This window comes from Engystomops pustulosus, chromosome 5 (genome assembly GCF_040894005.1).
Source record: "Engystomops pustulosus chromosome 5, aEngPut4.maternal, whole genome shotgun sequence".
NCBI classification, from domain to species: Eukaryota; Metazoa; Chordata; class Amphibia; order Anura; family Leptodactylidae; genus Engystomops; species Engystomops pustulosus.
In genome coordinates, this window is record NC_092415.1 from 92,989,387 (window position 1) to 92,997,922 (window position 8,536).

Below are 8,536 nucleotides of genomic sequence, written 5' to 3' on the forward strand. Positions count from 1 at the left end.
AATCCATAACTTTTCCATTTTTCCGTGTACAGACCTGTGTGAGGGCTTATTTTGTGCGTAACAAATTTTACTTTCCCGTAATGTTATTTATTTTAACATGCCGTGTACTGCGAAGCTGAAAAAAAATTCCAAATGTGGAAAAATTGAAAAAAACCCGCACGTGCGTCACGTTCTTGTGGGCTCAGTTTTTACTACTTTCACTCTTCGCTCCAAATAATATGCCTACTTTATTCTTTGGTTCGGTGCGATCGCGGTGATACCAAATTTATATAGGTTTTATTGTGTTTTAATACATTTTCAAAAATTAAACGAATGTGTACAAAAAAGAAAAAAATTTTTTTGCCATCTTCTGACGCTAATAACTTTTTCATACTTTGGCGCACAGAGATGTGTGAGGGGTCATTTTTTGCGAAATGAGGCGACGTTTTCATTGCTACCATTTTGAGGTCTGTGCGACATTTTGATCATTTTTTATTTCATTTTTTATGTTATGTAAAAAGGTGTAAAAGTCGCATTTCGGACATTTGGGCGCCATTTCCCGCCTCGGAGGTCACCGCCGTCTGTAACCGTTTTTATATTTTGATAGATCGGGCATTTTGGGACGCGGTGATACCTAATATGTTTGTGATTTTTACTGTTTATTATGTTTTATATCCGTTCTAGGGAAAGGGGGGTGATTTGAACTTTTAATATTTTATTTTTTTTTTTTATTTTTTAAACTTTTTTTTTTATTTTTTTTTTCACTATCTTTTAGACCATCTAGGGTACATTAACCCTAGATGGTCAGATCGCTGCTACCATATACTGCAATACTTCTGTATTGCAATATATGGCATTTTTGCAGCACATTCATTACAATGAGCCACTGGCTCATTGTAACGAATCTGCAGCTGCCAGATAGCCTCGTGTCAAAAGAAGACACGAGGCTACCATGGCAACCGATCGCCGCCCCCCGATGACGTTCGGGGGCGTGGCGATCGGAAAAAAGATGGCGGCGCCCACGCGCCGCCGTCTTTTAAACGCCGCCGGCGACTTTGCCGGCGGCGTTGAAGGGGTTAATAGCCGCGATCGGTGCAAGCACCGACCGCGGTTATTAGCGGTGGGGGTTTTGTGCAATATGCAAAAACCCCCACCTCTGTATGAAGAGGACTCAGCCCGTGAGCCCTCTTCATACATCCCTTATACCTCTGCGCCGTAGAGCTACGGCGCAGAGCGTTAAGGGGTTAACTGCACTTGACATAATGTACGGCAAGCCCACTCTGGGGTAAGGTGTCCTTATAGGCTGGAGGAATCCTTCCCAAGGATGGCGGTTTTTTGTAGCAGATTCCATAGCTCAATTAACCGGGTACCCATAGAGGGGTCCAGAAATGGCCAAAGACAGTAAAAAGTAAAAAAAAAGCTCACATGGGGTGCTAAAAACCTCTTAATATGGAGTGTCTACACCAGAAAAAGACTGATTCTACTCCGTCATAAAAAACATATTTCATTTATTATTATAAACATATATCCATCACCAAATGAACTATAACCAAAGGTATAGCCAAAGGTGTGGACAATAAATAAATACTATAAAAACAGATGAAAGTCCCATTTACAGGGTAATGTGTTTTGAGAATATTCCCTTCATCAGAACAATTCATAGGACATTTTGTTCCGAAGCGCGTTACCACGTAAATTGGACTTTGATTTGTTTTTATAGTATTTATTTATTGTCCATACCTTTGGCTATAGTTCATGATGGATATATGTTTAGAATAATAAATTAAATGCATTTTTTATGATGGAGTAGAAGCAGTCTTTTTCTGGTATAGACACTCCGTATTAAGAGGTTTTTAGTGCCCCATGTGAGCTTGTTTTTTTTTCCTTTTTACTGTCTTTAAACTTCACTATGTGCAGTTTGCCTGTGTATAGTGCAGAGTGTACCAGATTCAGGATTTCTGGTGTACGTTCTGCATGAATCTGTGGCCCCCTGTTCTGCCTCGACAGTGTGCACCACTTTTTTTTGTTGTACCCTTAACATAGGGTGTGCAACACAATTCTGTTGGACTTTGCATGTTAAATCTGGTGCACAGTCCGACTGAGCACGGGAACGCCCCCTAATTTGTGTTGCATGAAGACTAGTGCAACTGCACCAGAAAAAGGGTTGTGTGGTGCAGACACTACTAAAATACCTGTGCAAGCAGTTTTCACTAACAAAGTCTGACAGAAAACTGGCGCACAGCCCTTAGTAAATGTGCCCCTTTATCTTTATATGTATGGTTATGGTTCTACAAAAAAACACCATTGAAAAAACAACCAACTGGCAGCTGCTGAAGGGTGGAGCTGAACGGTAAGATGAAGCCAGAGACAGACCAGTGACACAAGGACAAACAAGCAGAGTCGGATAGAATCGGATCAAAACTAAAATGGCGGGGAAGGCACAGAATTTTTAGAGAGAGATAGAGTAAACGTAGCAGGGCTAAGATACACAGAATAGCTCTAATAGTAGGACACAAACAAGGACAGTGAGCCATAATACTGAGCCTCCCGAACTGTCACCTGCCTGCTTATTGGGACCACCCGAAATGGTGGCCAATAACTGTCTGGCGTTCTCTTCCTATACCAAGTGTGAAAATGTAACAAGACAGACAAACAAATAACATAAAGGGGAGGTCAACAAACTCAGTTAAAACTAGATAGAAAACAAGATAGAATAGACGGTAGAATAGTCAATGACAAAGCAAATATTCAGAAAGGATTCAGGAGGAGCATGAATAGCAGAATACAAATAGCAGTGAATAACAGAGCTGGACATACAAACTGTTTGACCTACAGGGGAAAATGGCAGGAAAAAGGTTCACCAGGTGAAGGAGAAGCAGAACACTGAGAGAGTGCAAGCCTTAACCGTTACTGGTCCGGAGAAGGGGTTACAGCTTCCCAGCACTCCATCAGTAGAGCGCAGTCCAGACTGCTGACTGAAAGGCACCAAATAGAATTCAGCACCTTCTTAGCCAAACAGCTGAAGACTGAGACACAGATGCAACAATTGCAAAGTAATAACAAGAACAAATAACAATAACAATAATAAATAATAATAACAAAGTAATAACTAGAACATGTACTAGGAGACTAATAGAACCAGCAAGGCGTAATGGAACTGGGTAGGTATTTAAAGGAGTTCCTGGAAGCTTCCCCCAGAAGCTGACTGGATTGGCTGTCCATCAATCAAGTTAACCATTTGCTGAACAGAGCTGAGCTGCAGAGAACCTGGTGTGGCTCAATCAGCCTCAACACAGCAGCAACCTTAGTCACAGTTCACACACAAAAAAACTGAAAATTAACGCCACCTGAGCCACACTCTGCTGACAGAGGAAGACTTTGGCATTGATGTTACAATCTTCCCCGTTTATGAGGGGCCACCAGCCCCTCATTATTCCTACCAAGTTTGGAAGAATTAAGGCAATGGTTCATCTTGGGGGAAGGTGTGCTAGTGTTAGAGCTGGTACATACCTTACATGCAGCTACAAAATGACAAACATCCTGTGACCATGAGGGCCACCAAAAGACCTATCTAAAAGAAACTTTGTATCTGCATCACCAGAGTGTTCCGCTAGCAGTACCTCCAGTACCCTGCAGTGAAGAATGCATGTATAAACAATCTATCCAATGGAGTGTTTCTGGGTGCCAGATCATGAAGCTAGCAGTACCCTGCAGTGAAGAATGCATGTATAAACAATTTATCCAATGGAGTGTTTCTGGGTGCAAGATCATTACAATTAGCATTGAAAGTAGCAGTGTCATGGTCAATGGTAGCTAGCACATTACTGCACTGGAGAAGACTAAGGCTACATTCACATTACAGTATGGGGGACGTATATACGGCCGACATACGTCCCCATACACATCTATGGGCTCGCGGCGCCCTACGGGAGCACCGTACCGCTCCGTAGCCCAGGGAAAGATAGGACATGTCCTATCTTTCCCCATATTACGGAGCAGTGCGCCATTACTTCCTATGGAGAGGGGCGGGGGCGTAGCACGGCGGGCTCACGGCAGTGGAAACGTAGCCTTACTGAAAATACCTTTATTTGGACACTTGGACCCTTGGGAAATTCCACCGTTGAAAGGCTTACAGGTGGTAAAGGCTTTAAAAAGGCACTGTCAGAAATACTGTATAGTCCGCCAACTCAGTTTCCTCTACCTGACAGTTAGAAACAGGCAGTGAAGTGCAATGAGAGGGACACTTAGGCCATCATTCAAGTATCTCCCCAGAACCCCAATTCAAGACAGGATTATACAATGCTAACCATGGGAGACCCAAAATGACGTCAGAGGATAAATTATTCAAACCAAACTCCATCTAATCAGTGCTAACTCAGTCAACTAACATGGAAACCTGAGGAGTCTTAAAACAAACTTTACCATTTAGAATCCACTCCAGTCACAAGGAATTTATGATCCAGTTAATTCATTTTAAGCCTAATGTCAAGACAAATGCAAAATCAACAAAATTTGTGACAGACTGGCAAAAAACACAGAGGGCACCTGGTTGCTTGAGTGACCTCCTTGACTACCATTTTGGCGCAGTAGTATTTCTGGTGATGACCTGAATCTGGTGAGACAGGAAAAGATATAGCAGCAGCCTTGGCCTGACATTGGGAGAGAACACGGATTTGGTTGGTTTAATCAGATACCAGGCCTGCTAGGCCCTCCATGCAGCACTGTAGATTGGATCCCACGTCTGCTAGGCCCTCAATGTGGATCACCAGGAACTGCAAAACCTGATCTAATCCTTGTTATATCAAACAGTTAAACCACAACTGGCGCAAGATGTCAGACTGGGAAAGTGGTGGAAAACTTACCCTGTGATGTCCCTGCGGGCTTCGACTCTGCCTTCAGAAGATAAACATAGTAGTCGACCCTCAGAAAAGGTGAGAGGGGGAACTTACTTTGAGGGTACAGAATTGATGGAACTGATGTAATGGAACTGGGAAGGTATTTAAAGGAGTTACTGAAAGATTACCCCCAGCAGCTGACAGGACCAGCCAACCATAAATCAAGTAGAGCTGAGCAGCAGAGAAACCGGGCGTGGCTCAATCAGTCTCAATCCAGCAGCAACCTCAGCTACCATTAACGCACACAAGACAAATTCGGCCCCTACCCACTATTGTTGGATATCACGCCTTGCCTCCAGTTACCTCCTCGTCTTATTACACTTCCTATCTTCTGCTTCTTCATCCAGTCAGCGTAGCCCCTGCCTGCACCCCCAGCGTTAGCAAAGCCATGGGTAAATGGAAAGCATGCTGTGCTGAAACTCATATTTCTTGGTGGAAGACCAAATACCCCCTGATAACTGTGAATTGGGATTCAAGAGCATACAGATGAGTGGTTTCTGCTGAACCCAACAAGGTAGTGTGTGACAATGGCCAGAACCCCGTTGCAGCTTTCGTTGAGCCAGGTCGAATCAGGCACCTTACCTTGAGCATGTGCTGAACCTTTTGGTTTCTGGCCAACTACACAGACCTATCGCAGCTGCTTCTTAGAGTGCGTGGCGTGTTTTCATTTTCGGTGTTTACACCCCACTGCTGCTCGCCTATCTTTACTGCACAAGAACTTTGGCCTGCCCAGCCACCGGCCAATTGTTGAATTTTAGCTCTGGAACACCTAGTTGACTGGACAATTAATGACTGGGCCGCCATGAGTGACATTTGTTCAGTGATGTTCTGCTTCCAATATGACACAGTTGGTAAACGACCCCATAAAATTTCAAAAAGTAGGAAACCAGAATTGACATTTTTCATTTCCTCCATGAAAAGTTAATAAGTTTCATCAATAATATTAAGACACAGTAAAATGAAGTATTTGTAAAGTGCTTCTAATCTCATAGAAAATAAGTCCTTATATGTCCAAATTGCCAAAAAAATAAAGATTGTATAGCTTTTAAAAAGTGACGATGCTCTGAATGCCGCAGCTTCCTTTCAATGCCCTGGCGTGTGCCCATACAGCAGGTTACCACCACATATTGAGTATTGGCATACTGGGGAGAGATTGGGTATCGAACTCTGTGGAGCGTTTTGGCATTTTATTCACTGCAAATGTGTCAATTTTTAGAAAAATACATTCACCTTGATAAATACAGTTTAAATTTCAAAATTGCACCGGATTTAGTTTTAATCCCTGTAAAACAATTTAAGAGTTAACAAACTTCATAAAAGCTGGTTTCCATATGTTGAGGGTGTAGTTTCTATAATGATATAATTTATGGAGTTATACTATAATTTAGGCCTCTCAAAGTAACTTGAAAGCTGAGCAGGTCCCTTAAAATTATAATTTTGCGTTTTTAATGAAAATTTGAAAAATTGCACCTAAAGTGCTAAGCCTCATAACTTACTACAAAAATGAGAGGGCATGTAATAAAACATGTCAACATAAAGCAGACATTCGGTTAATGCTAGTTATTAAGTTATTTTGCTGTTATGTAGAACATTTTGAGTTTCATTTATTGCAACGTTTTCAAAATTTTCGCCTAATATAAATATAATTTAAAAAAAATAAATAAACGCAAAACATATCACCAAAATGTTTCAACTAACAGGAAGTACAATGTGTCCCAAGAAAACAATTTCAAAATCACCTGTGGCCCACAAAATGCGTACAAATATCTGTCCATATCATATAACTTTATGGGGGTTATTAATCTTTAGTTAGGACATTTGTGCATAAAATAAATGACCCCTTATGAGTTTCTAATGGACAGATCCCTTTGTCATAAACATTGAAGTTCATGTTCGGAGGTCTAGCAGATTTCAGCTATTAGATCAGATTTTGCTGTCCTTTATCATGCTGGCCTTTTGATGGCCACAAGGGAACAGCTATAAAAGGAATCTGTTGAATTGAGCAAATTGGGGCATTAAATCATCCACAGGTGAAATACAGGTGCCAACACTTGAGATGCGTCCAATGTGGCTCATAGGCCTATTCATTTAGATAAGTTAAATTCCTTTTTTTAAATTATATTTACTGACTGAGATGATATACAGTAGGCAAACTTGAAACCTGTGGATGGATTAGTGTCCCAAATTGTCCTGACAAATCCACTGTAGCTCCCAGTACTGCATGTGGTACATCTACAATAAACCCTTCAACAATTGTATGTCCAAATGGGTACAAATTTGTCTGGGTGATAAGTGGGTACAAAATCTCTGCCTGCACAATCATTCTTAGGCCCAATACACACAACCATCACTTATGGGTGAGCACACGGTGTCTCACCGCTCTGTGACCAAGCTGGGCGACTGTGCCACAAAATTTAAGTGGTATCCTATATAGTGCAGTTTTTATGTGGCAGCCATTTTTCTTTCAATGGAGAGGGTTGAGGCGTACTTACTCCTTTACCCGGCCTTATGTTCGATTGGGTACGTTTGTGTGCATGAACCCTTAGACTATGATCATTGATACTGATGGTCATAATGGTAATAAGGCTCCTCACAGGGGCCTCAAGATGTACATGAATAAATGCCTATTGTTAAACACTAATGTTTTCATCCAGTATACCAAGACATCATATTAGCTTTGTGAAGGCCATTTAAACAAGTTGAGATAGACTTGTTTTCCTGTTTATCGGTGATCATCATAAGTCAGTGATGGGCAACCTTTTGAGCTTGGTGTGTCAAAATTCGCCAAAAAAACGAGCATAACTCGGGTGGTGTGTCACCTTGACAAAAAAAACATAATTTTGTGATATTTATAGTTTAAATAACAAATATGTATACTATTTAACTTCTAGGGTACTTTAACCGTAGGTTGTCTGATTGATCCTACCATGTACTGCCATACTACATTATGGCAGTATATGGGGATTTTCCCAATCATCTATTACTATGTGCAAATCGCACATTGTAATAGATCGGTTACAATCAGACAGGTGTGGAAATGCTTAGTAACCTGTGAACTTTCTGTCATGAAAGTTCACAGGTTATAGCGAGGGCGCAGGCGCCGCTGTCTGCATCTCCCTCATGCCCTCTTGGCATGGAGAAGGTGTGAGGAGCAAAAGATTCGCAATGTCTGGGCTTGTACATCACAAAACTGACACACAAGCCCTGATGACTGTCTTCTATCATACAGTGCACTGACCTTACTTACTATATGATGAGAGTGGTTGTCCTCCCTTGCCCCTGCTGTGGAGATGGTCAGTGTAGAGGTGGCAGCTGCTGGGACATCACACAAGGCAGCAGCGATGTGACCTCTGACTGTGATGCCATCTTCCCCCCACAACTATCAGGAGCTGCAGAGGAGCCTCCTGGGTGTATGGCCGGGTCACCTCTCCTGCTGTGCCCCATGCTGATACCTGTGCTGACTGGAGACACTAGGCAAAGCTCACACATGGGGAGGGGCCGGCCCGGGGGAGGAGGGAGGAGTGCCGGAAGCTCAGTGCAATCTCTCAGCCTGCACCTGGTCATGTAGGTTGAAACTTAACTCTCAGGCAGCCGTGTGTCAGATAGAAGTTAGCAGCCGATTTATACAGAAAGTGATGTCTGTTTTTGCCTGATGGTTGCCC